We start from the raw sequence: 12,196 nt of genomic DNA on the forward strand, positions 1-12,196 counted from the left end.
CTTCATAGGGTACCAGTGTCCAGGAGATTTATTAGTTAGGGTTTTAAGTTGGTCTTTATTCAGTGAAAGAGGAGCAGGAGAGCTCTCGGCAGGCAACACAAGAATTCGCAGCAGGGGAAACAAGAACAGCAGTAGAAAAGGGGGGAGGATACAGTGTGGGGTAGAGGCCGAGGCCAACCTGGAGGGTCCCTTATATCCTGGATGGCCTTGCCTGTCAGGTTTTTTCTTCATGACCTCGTCATGGGTGGGATCTCCCATAATGGCTCCCGGCAATGAACCATTACCAAAAAGACAAAAAAGAGCAAACATGTCTGGAATTAGCTTTGTAACTCTAATGATGATCTTCTGCCACAACATACTTCTCACAAGACATCCATGCTCTTCTGAGATGAGAGAGGAGTTAAGAAAGCATATATCATAGATTTAGAAAAGGGTCAGAAGCAAGGTTCAGAAAACTATATCTCCTCCTGCCAATTCTGATCTTGGATCTTAGAACAGACATCTGTTTACCTTGGTTCCCTAAATCTCAGTTCAATGTCTGCAGTTGGCCCTATCTGGTGGGTATTCCTACTTCACCCCCACCCACCCTGAAGTCTTGCTTCAGGGCTTCTGCAGTTCAAAAAGACTAATTTGCTATGCAACCATATCAAGCAACAGAGCTGGACTGTCCTTAATGATATGGCTTCATTTCATAAAAATGTTGTATTTCATAAAAATATTCAAGTCACAAAATCTGTTTCTGGACATCACCAAATTTAGGGTCTTGGCCTTTAGGTGTCAAAGTACCACTGTCTTCATTTTACAAGTGAAGCACAGGAAGATTAACAGACTTAGCTGAGATCACTCCACTTATTTTCTAAGAAAAGACAAGAATCCAGGTCTCCTGTTTCCTAAAAGTTACTCTTTTTTTAAACGCCATGGAAAGGGGTTACTTAAAATATCTACCAAAAGAAAAAATACATTGCAGAAATTTCTTCAATGTTGCTTATTAGCAGGGGAATCTGTTATATATTGCCACAAGAATGCTATGAAAGAAATCACCCACAAACTACTCATTTATTTTCAGTGGCTTAAAACAAGTCACTTATTCTCACAGCTCTGCAGGTCAATTGGGGTGGCTCTGCTTCATTCTTATCCTTTTCCCAGGACCAGTGAATTAACTAAAGAATGTCCATCTCAAAAAAAAAAAAAAAAAAGAATGTCCATCTCATGGTGATAACCTTGGCATAAGAGGGCAAGTAAAAACACATGATACCTTTTAAATACTTCTATTGGCCAAAACAAGTTACATGCTCAATCCCAACATCACTAGGATAAGAAAATATACTCCAATCATAGAGGGAGGTGTCACTGAAAAGTACTGTGGCCAAAGATGAAGAGGTAAAGCCCTCTTGGGAACTGGTAGCAGCCAGAGCAGGGATGGGTGAGATGCTAAGTGAAGAAATGGAAGAATAATCCAGTCTACCATAGCATAATGTACTGGAAGAAATTAGAGTTTTTATAAAAGTATGTTATTTGTAGTCATGTCTACTATGGATGAAGCTCACAACAAATTCTTTCATATTCTTTAAAATTCCTTTGAGTGATTACATTTTTGAGAGGAACCAAATGTAATCCAAAACAATTTTTTTTTTTTTTTTAGGAGAGACCTGATAAGAAAGACAAAGAAATTGATTGATGAAAATTGACTGCGAGCAGTATTTTTAAAGGCATCTCATTTAGAGAAGTAGATAAAATGTTTATAACTCATAAAAAAAAAGATGTAACGGGTGAAGCTGGATGAATACCAAAGAGCTTAAAAATTTCAATTCAATAGAACTTCAACTAACAAGATATGATCATCACTAAGCTCTATTTGTTGTGTATATATAAAATGTATATTTTTTAATGCTGTGCCATCTACTTATTAATAAAGTGTCATGACTCTCTACCAAGATATTGTGATAAGATATCATTCACAAAAACTGTTCTTTTATGATACTTTAAGAAGTTAATTCAATAGGGAAAAAGCTTAAGAGTTTTTCTTTTCTTTTCTTTTTGTATTTGTTTTTGTCAATATTGTTGGTGAGCTTACAAGGACATTTCAATGATGAGACTTACTTTTATTTCAAAATAAACTATTCCAACTTATGACACTCTAAATTTCATAATGTAGGAGCTCTTCTAAATAATATGATTTAAACTGACAAGCAACATAACTTCTGCTACAATCACAGCTGCACGATATACTTTTGCTAAGTAAATGTATTTATCATTGAACTGTCAAAAATTGGAATATAATTTATTGTTCCATCTTGCTGGAGGAAAAAATCTGAGTTTCTCTTCTGAAGTCAATTAGTACTTCATTTGTAACTACTTGCTTAGAATATGTTAACACCAAAAAAATAATTAAGTATGTTTTCATCATTTGACAAAATATTTCTCTTAAAAATTAAAAAATAAAAGGGCTACTCTCTTATCATTGCTAGATGAAGTAACAAATATTAAGGAAATGAATGTTAAGTTGTTTTTTAGCCAAAACATGGAAGCAACCTAAGTGTCCATCAACAGATGAATGGATAAAGAAGATACGGTATATATACATGATGGAATTTTACTCAGCCATAAAAAGAATGAAATAGTACTATTTGCAGCAACATGGATGGACCTAGAGATTATCATATTAAGTGAAGTAAGTCAGACAAATATCATATGATATCACTTCTATGTGGAATCTAAAAAAAAAGGATATAAATGAATTTACTTCCAAAACAGGAGTAGACACATAGACATAGAATACAAATTTATGATTACCAAAGTGAAAAGGGGGAGTGTGGGTTGGGGAGAGAGAAAAATTAGGAGTTTTGGATTAACATGTACATACTACTATATAAAAAACAGAAAAACCACAAGGATCTAATATATTGCACAAGGAATTATATTTAAAATGTATAATATGTATTTAATAATGTATAATGGAAAATAATCTGAAAATAATATACATACATGTATGTATGTATAGGGCTTCCTTGCTAATGCAGGAGATGCAGGTTCAGTCCCTGGGAGGGGAAGATCCCCTGGAGAAGGAAATGGCAACACACTCCAGTATTCTTGCCTGGAGAATCCCATGGAGAGAGGAGCCTGGCAGATGACATAACTTAGTGATTAAACAACAACAACAACAACAACAACAACAACAACATGTATGTATAGCTGAACTACTTTGCTGTATATCTGAAACCAATACAACACTGTAAATCAACTATGCTTCAGTATAAAAATGGTTAAAAATTGTTTGTTTTTGATGCTCCAATTATGTCACATTTTTAGGGCTTCAGACTGTAGTGAAGAATATATGTAGTGAAAGTCATTCAGCCTTTTCCACATAGAGAATACACTGAATTTTAAGAACTGAATCATTAAAAAATTACCACGCTTTCAGATTTTTTTAATGATTTAATTAATAATTTCATTTATGATAATTCCCTTCAGCTTTCTAAAAAATTTTTTATTGATACATACTTACAGATTTGATTTACAGAGGAACTCATGCTAAAAAAGATCACAGTGAAGGTCACTTATGAACAGCAACAAATCAAGGTTTTCTGTCTTTTTCAGTAGCCAGTTCATCACCATCACAGTGCTCTGGGACAACCCAGAGGGACAGGGTGGGGAGGGAGGTGGGTGGGTTTTGGATGAGGGGGGACATATGTACGCCTGTGGCCAATTCACACTGATGTACGGCAAAAACAATCAAATATTATAAAGTAATTATCCACCAATTAAATAAATGGAAAAAAAAAAGCAATCTCTCTGAAGCCTAGTCTGTAGACACCAAAACTACTGCCTATGAGGAAGGAAAACAAAACCACCTCTCTGTGCCCTCCATGATACCTGGTAGTTTTCATTTGGTAATTTTTCGTCCTCACAAAATGGGACACTCTCAAACAATTTTGAGGAATTTAATATGATTACAGAGCTTATTAGGAATATTTTTACATTTGGTACATTAATTCTAAAGAATTCCAAAATATGCAGACCATTTCTGTTTATATTTTATAGGTAACTGGAATATAATGTTTTGTAAGATTTATTAAATATTAATAAGGATTTGTTGAATAAAATAATAAAAACAGTACTAAAGACAACTAGTCTCAAAATTTTAAATAAAGTTTCAACATTCAAAGAATATGGATTTTTACAATGATTTTAATGTTGGTATAATATGAATAGAAAATAAACGGTATAAACAGTGCTGCGATGAACAAGGGGGGATCGGGATGGGGAATACGTGTAACTCTATGGCTGATTCATATCAATGTATGACAAAACTCACTGAAAAATAAAAAAAAAATTTAAAAAAAAAAGGAAAATAAACGGTAGCTTGCTATCTATGACACCAATCATGAAACCTTTTTTCTAAAATAAAAACTATCATTTCTCATACATCATCCTACCCAAATCAATGGAAAATTATCCTAATGATTAAAGTGGCTTAAATGTTTAGCAGTACATCCATTTTGTTGTTGTTCACAAAATTAAAATCTCAACATGTTCTTTACTTCATGGACACCTAACAGTGGAAAACACAGACTTAACGAGCCACAACTGCTTCACTGTCCACCAGCTATGGGGTTTAATTATTATCATCTTCATTGATGATTTTAGTATAATTGCTTCTAGTTTTTTAATCTATAAACATCTTTATGGAGCAGATATAATATTGTGCACAAAAAGAGCTATCGTTGCTTTTGAAATTTAAATTTAGAATACAAATATTCTCATTATTAACAACTTGTACAAGTCATCTTTTAGTTTGTTTACTAAATCCTACATATCAACTTCCTAATTATTATTTACTAGGTTACTTCCATTTTAAGTCATTATATATAGTACTTATGATGCACATATCTACATATATTAGGGTTTTAGGCATTTCAGATAGTTCTCTTAGGCTGTGTTTCATAAGTGAAATTATTGGGCCAAAAAACAAGGGAAATTTTCAGACATTATGTTCTAATTCCCAAATTACCTTCTAAATGAATTTATGACCAATAATTCTTCCACCAGTTTTACATTTGAGTGACAGCCTCATTTCCATCTCATTAGCATTTGAAAGTAAAAGTGTTAGTCACTCAGTAGTGTCTGACTCTTTGCGACCCCACTAACTGTAGTCCACCAGGATCCTCTGTCCATCGGATTCTCTGGCAAGAATACTGGAGTGGGTTGCCATTCCCTTTTCCAGGAGATCGTCCCAACCCAGGGATTGAACCTGGGTCTCCTGCACTGCAGGCAGATTCTTTACCGTCTGAGCCACCTGGGAAGCCTTAGTTTCACTCTAAAGGAGACGGTGTTAATCTGAAAGATGAGAAATGGCATTATTATTGCTTTAATCTACATTTCTTTCATCACTAATGAGGTTAATTTATCTTAATGATTATTTATATATGGTAAATGCTCTATCTCTGATTATCTAATTTCCAAAAAATATTTCTTGAAATTAAAATATTCTATCCAAAAATGATACAAATGAATTTATTTACAAAATAGAAACAGATTCACTGACTTAGAGAAAGAACGTCTAGCTACCAAGGGGGAAAGCTAGGCGGTAGGGCTAGACTGGGAATTTGCAATTGACATGTACACAGTACTATATTTAAAACAGATAATCAACAAAGACCTATTGTATAGCACAGGGAACTCTGCTCAACATTCTGTAATAACCTAAATGGGAAAAGAATCTGAATAAGAATAGATACGTTCACATGTATAACTGAATCACTGCGCTGTGCATCTGAAACTAACACAACATTGTTAATAGACTATATTCCAACACAAAATTTTTTTAAGTAAAAAATTTAAAATATGCTACTTCCCATTAAGTTGTCTTTTCATGTGGAATAAGAAATCTCATTTCCTTCTACTTAGTAAAAATCAAGGCTTCTCTGATAGCTCAGATGGTAAAGCGTTTTACCTACTTCGTAAAAATCGGGCAGTGAAATATTTACCATGTGCCACTATTACCCTGGAAACTGGCCCTGGCCCTTCTGTGACTTCACCTTTCTTTACAAGGCAAGGAGTCCACGGGCCCAAGAGGACATGCTACCTAAATTCTGTGTGCCCCACTATCTCTGTCCAGATGCCCAGCCCCTGGAATTTCTTCTGTGCATGGATCTAAGTCTATGCCAGGGATTGTGCAGGCCCAGGCCACAGGCTTATCCTAAAACTGCCGCTGTTAGGACCAAGTTCTTCATGGACTCTTCCAAATCTCCTCTTGAGTATGTTGTTTCTCAACTCATTCACAAATGATTGGTTGCTGGTTGCAGCAGCTGGTTGCAGGACCAAGTTACTAAACACAAGGGAATTGGAGTCAGTACTGATTTGAATTCTGGCTCTGCTTCTTATTAACTTAAAGACTTAAAATAAGTGACTTAATGTCTATAAGTAATATAGGATTAGGATTATAGAAGAATTGTTTAATGTATAAAGCATTTGGCATATAAAGTCACCTGGTAAATTATGGTCTTCATTATAAAAGAAGAAAAAACCAAGTATTAGGAAAATTATGCATTCTCTTCATCTTCTGAGAATGTATTCAGGCAGAATGTGAACTTATGTGTAGATGTGTATGTGCCTGTGTTTACACATGCGGTCACAGAGACATAGATTTAAACTAAAACCTGAATGTTAACGATTGACTGAACTTGACTTGAAAGGTCAAAAGTAGTAAAAACATATTAAGTCTACTTTGCATGAAATCACAGCATGATAAAGAGTATCAAACTCAGTATCAGAAAGTCTTATATTCACATTGGACTCAGGAAAGTAACCACTCTGAACTTCAATTTGCTTATCTATAAAGTGACAATAACAGTCTTTCTCTGCCCATATAAAAGTATGAATTTGTACACATTTGGGTTTACTTATTTTATATTTATATGAATTTAGAGATATAAACTGTAAAATTTTATCTGCCTCTAATATTGGTAGCAAGTACCTACAGTAGTTACATAGTGATTACAGAGTAGTGTCTATAGTTACAGATGTCTGCAGTGATTACAGATAGTACTACCTCTAGTAGATCCTGTGGTTGGTTTATATTCACTACTCTAATGAGAATATTTTCACTCAAAAGCTAGCTATATTCACTGGCTTCCCTGATGCCTTGTTGAATTAGCATTAAAAATTAAATGAAGGGATTCCCCTGATGGTCCAATGGATAAGACTCCATGTCTCCAATGCAGGGGGTGTAGGATCAATCCCTGGCCAGGGAACTAGATGCCACATACCACAACTAAGAGTTCGCATGGTGCAATTAAAGATCCCAGGTGGTGCAATTAAGATTCAGCACAGCTAAATAAACAAAATAAATACACAAATATTTAAAAAAATAAATGGAAAATAAATGCATTCAATGAGACAAGGAGGGATCAAGTCAGTCTGAAAACCTTTAACTGTGGGCACATGGAAATGAATTCAACTCAATCCAATCATCCAGACAGGAAAATAAATGTAACAGGGCTCATTATTTGTATGTGTGTATACGTGTTTTTGTGTATGTGTGTGTGTGTGTGTGTGTGTGTGTGTGTGAGAGAGAGAGAGAGAGAGAGAGAGAGAGAGAGAGAGAGAGAGGCAGGCTGCATGCCATTGTAGGAATAGTGAGAAATTAGGTATATGATTCATTCTGTGTTGAAAAAATAAAAAATCTATGGACTTCAGAAACATGAACAGAGCAACAGGTAAAAACAAACTGTAGAGGGATAAGTAAAAATTGTTACTATCCAAAGTTAATACTAACTCTCTTGTTTTCTTTAGTATATTCAATTTTCTCTGTGTCTTCTCTTGATGCTCTATAGAACCCTTTGTATCTGAAGCTTATTTTGTTCCATTCTGGAAAATTTACTTCCATTATTTCTTCAAATATTTTCTTCTCTCCAGTTTTACTTTTTTTTCTTCCTTCTGAAACCTCCATTGTATCTTCTATTCCAATTCTTCATACCTCTTTCGCCTTTTTTTTTTACATTTTTCAACTATTGATTATTTTCTAATGACTTCTGGTGCTTTCACATTGTGGTGCTAGAGAAAACTCTTGAGAGTCCCTTGGACAGTAAGAAGATCAAATCTGTCAATTCTAAGGGAAATCAACTCTGAATATTCATTAGAAGGACTGATGGAGAAGCTGAAGTCCAATACTTTGGCCACCTGATGCGAAGAGCTGAGTTACTGGAAAAGACGCTGATGCTATGAAAGATTGAAGGCAGGAGGAGGAGTCCACAGAGAATGAGAGAGTTGGATGGCGTCACCGACTCAATGGACATGAGTTTGAGCAAACTCCAGGAGACAGTGGAGGACAGGGAAGCCTGATGTGCTCTAGTCCACGGGGTCGCAAAGAGTTGGAGATAGACTTAGAGACTAGATAACAACAACAAATGATTTCTGGAGGGTTGCTGAATTTGATTTTCCAATTCAACTAAATTGTTCTTCAGTTATATCCACCAGATACATTCATTCCATACATTAGGTTCCATACTTCAAATAACTTTTCATACCCAAATTTTCTACTTGGTTATTCCTTATAATTCTAGTTGTGTTTTACACTGCTATTGCCATCCTTTATCTCTTTAAAATTAGTATGGCTATTTTAATTTATTGGCTCATGTATTAGAACAGATTATGATGTAGTAGTAAAAAAAATCCCAACTCCAGTGGTTTAACTCAAGCAAAGTCCATTACAAGCCCCAACAGTGCTTCAAGACAACAGCATGTGGTGTTTCAGAAACCCAGAGGGATGGAGGCTCGACCACCATGTAGTTGTACCGTTTAGAGCATGCAATCCATTTGGCCAACACAGCAGGGGAAAAGAGCTCTGGAGAATTTTGAACTGGCAATTAAAACCTTCATACAGAAGTAATAAATCATAACTCTGACTTATAAAGAAATGGCCCAGGACTGGTGACATGATCCTGCCTAACTGTAAAGGGGGAAATGGGCAATTATTCTATTTACCTGGAGAGAAGTTGATATGGATGAACATTACACACCACTAGAGTCCTTCTGTTCCAGTGCATATGTTTCAGATTACATATACTATTCTATTCATTGCTTTCCTTTTGAGGCAGTTGAACTTGTCAGGTAAAGAGGAAGGGTCATCACTGTAATGCTTAACAATGTGTCCATTTGACTAGGCCACAGTACCCAGATATTTGGTCAAACATTATTCTAGAGGTTTTTCAGTTCAGTTTAGTCACTCAGTCGTGTCTCACTCTTTCTGATCCCATGGACTGCAGCACACTAGGCTTCCCTGTCCATCACCAACTCCAGGAGCTTGCTCAAACTCATGTCCGTTGAGTTGGTGATGCCATCCAACCATCTCATCCTTTGTCGTCCCCTTCTCCTCCTGCCTTCAGTCTTTCCCAGCATCAGGGTGTTTTCCAATGAGTCAGTTCCTCCAATCAGGTCGCCAAAGTATTGGAGTTTCAGCTTTACCATCAATTCTCCAATGAATATTCAGGATTGATGTCCTTTAGGACTGACTGCTTTGATCTCCTTGCAGTCCAAGGGACTCTCAAGAGTCTTCTCCATCACCACAGTTCAAAAGCATCAATTTTTCAGTGCTCAGCTTTCTTTATAGTCCAACTCTCACATCTATACAAGACTACTGGAAAAACCATAGCTTTGACTACATGGACCTTTGTTGGCAAAGTAATGTCTCTGTTTTTTAATATGCTGTCTAGGTTGGTCATAGCTTTTTTTCCAACGAGCAGGTGTCTTTTAACTTCATGGCTGCAGTCACCATCTGCAGTGATTTCAGAGCCCAAGAAAATAAAGTCTGTCAACTGTTTCCATTGTTTCCCCATCTATTTGCCATGAAGTGATGGGACCAGATGCCATGATCTTAGTTTTCTGAATGTTGAGTTTTAACCCAAAGTTTTCAATCTCCTCTTTCACTTTCATCAAGAGGCTCTTTAGTTCCTCTTCACTTTCTGCCATAAGAGTGGTGTCATCTACATATCTGAGGTTATTGATATTTCTCCCAGCAATCTTGATTCCAGCTTGTGCTTCATCCATTCTGGCATTCACATGATATACTCTGCATATAAGTTAAATAAGCAGGGTGACTATAAACAGCCTTGATGTACTCCTTTCCAGATTTGGAACCAGTCTGTTGTTCCATGTCCAGTTCTAACTATTGCTTCTTGACCTGCATACAGATTTCTCAGGAGGCAGGTCAGGTGGTCTGGTATTCCTATCTCTTTCAGAATTTTCCACAGTTTATTGTGATCCACGCTGTCAAAGGCTTTGGAGTAGTTGATAAAGCAGATGCTTTTTGGAACTTTCTTGCTTTTTTGATGATCCAGTGGATGTTGGCAATTCGATCTCTGGTTCCTCTGCCTTTTCTATAACTAGTTTGTAGATCTGGAAGTTCAGGGTTCACGTATTGTTGAAGCCTGGCTTGGATAATTTTGAGCATTACTTTACTAGCGTGTGAGATGAGTGCAATTGTGCTGTAGTTTGAGCATTCTTTGGCATTGCTTTTCTTAGGGATTGGAATGAAACTGAACTTTTCCATTCCTGTGGCCTCTGCTGAGTTTTCCAAATTTGCTGGCATATTAAATGCAGCACTTTCACAGCATCATCTTTCAGGATTTGAAATAGTTCAACTGGAATTCCATCACCTCTACTAGCTTTGTTTGTAGTGACGCTTCCCATGGGTCACGTGACTTCACATTCTGACGTCTGGCTCTAGGTGAGTGATCACACCATCGTGGTTATCTGGGTCATGAAGATCTTTTTTGTATAGTAGTTCTGGGTATTTTTGCCACTCTTCTTAATATCTTCTGCCTAGGTCCATACCATTTCTATCCTTTATTGTGCCCATCTCTGTATGAAATGTTCTTTTGGTATTTCTAATTTTCTTGAAGAGATCTCTAATCTTTCTCATTCTATTGTTTTCCTCTAAGGAAATTTTTAAGATGAGATTAACATTTAAATCAGTAGACTTTGAGTAAAATAGATTAAAATGTGGGTGGACCTCATCCAATCAGCTGAAGGTCTTTTTATAAAAAGACTGACCTCCCTATAGGAAGATGGAATTCTGTCAGCAGACAGACTCTGAACTCAAAGTGCAACATCAGCTCTTCCTTGGGTCTTCAGGCTACTCTGCAGATTATGCACTTGCTTCCACCATCAAGTGAGTCAATTCCTTAAAACAAATCCAACTCTCTCTTCTCTCTCTCAACCCTTCTCTCCCGCTCTGCATATATACTTATCTCCTATGGATTTTGCTTCTCTGTTCAACCCTGACTAATACACTAATAAAGCTTTAGTTGTGAACTCTCACTACCAAATGGTTGTATATTTTTGTACATCTTCAAAAGTAAGATATTGTATATGGAATCAGATAAGACTTCTGTCTCTCTCCTCTATTTCCATTTCTATTCTAAAACATATGAGTCACAATAGCCCCTGAGTATAGTTATTACTAGCTGCTGCTGCTAAGTCACTTCAGTCATGTCCGACTCTGTGCGACCCCATAGATGGCAGCCCACCAGGCTCCCCTGTCCCTGGGATTCTCCAGGCAAGAACACTGGAGTGGGTTGCCATTTCCTTTTCCAATGAATGAAAGTGAAAAGTGAAAGTGAAGTTGCTCAGTCATGTCCAACTCAGAGCGACCCCATGGACTGCAGCCTACCAGGTTCATCTGTTCATGGGATTTTCCAGGCAAGAGTACTGGAGTGGGGTGCTATTGCCTTCTCCTATTACTAGCTACACCTGTGTAAAAATAGTTCTGGGGGACTCCCTTGGTGGTCCAGTGGTTAATAATCTGCCTTGCAATGCGAGGCACACCATTCAATTCCTGGTCCAGGAAAATCCCACATGCCATAGGACAACTGAGCTTGTGAACCACGACTACTGAGACCACACACCCTAGAGCCTGTGCTCTGCAATGAGAGAACCGCTGCAGTGAGCAGCCCGCACACTGCAAGTTGTTACAACTATATGAAGCCTGCACACAGTAATGGAGACCCAGCAAAGCCAAAAATACTAAATATTTTTTTAAAAAAGCTTCTGGGAATACTAGTTTAGTGCACTACGCCAACTCGTCCTGTCTATATAATGACGTGAGAAAGGTCGTGCTGTAATATGAGAACATGCTTCAGTGTCCAGTACTGAGAATATGAAGGGAGTGGTCTGAAGTACACAAATCTAGAAAATA

Source organism: Muntiacus reevesi, chromosome 1, assembly GCF_963930625.1.
Source record: "Muntiacus reevesi chromosome 1, mMunRee1.1, whole genome shotgun sequence".
Lineage (NCBI taxonomy): Eukaryota > Metazoa > Chordata > Mammalia > Artiodactyla > Cervidae > Muntiacus > Muntiacus reevesi.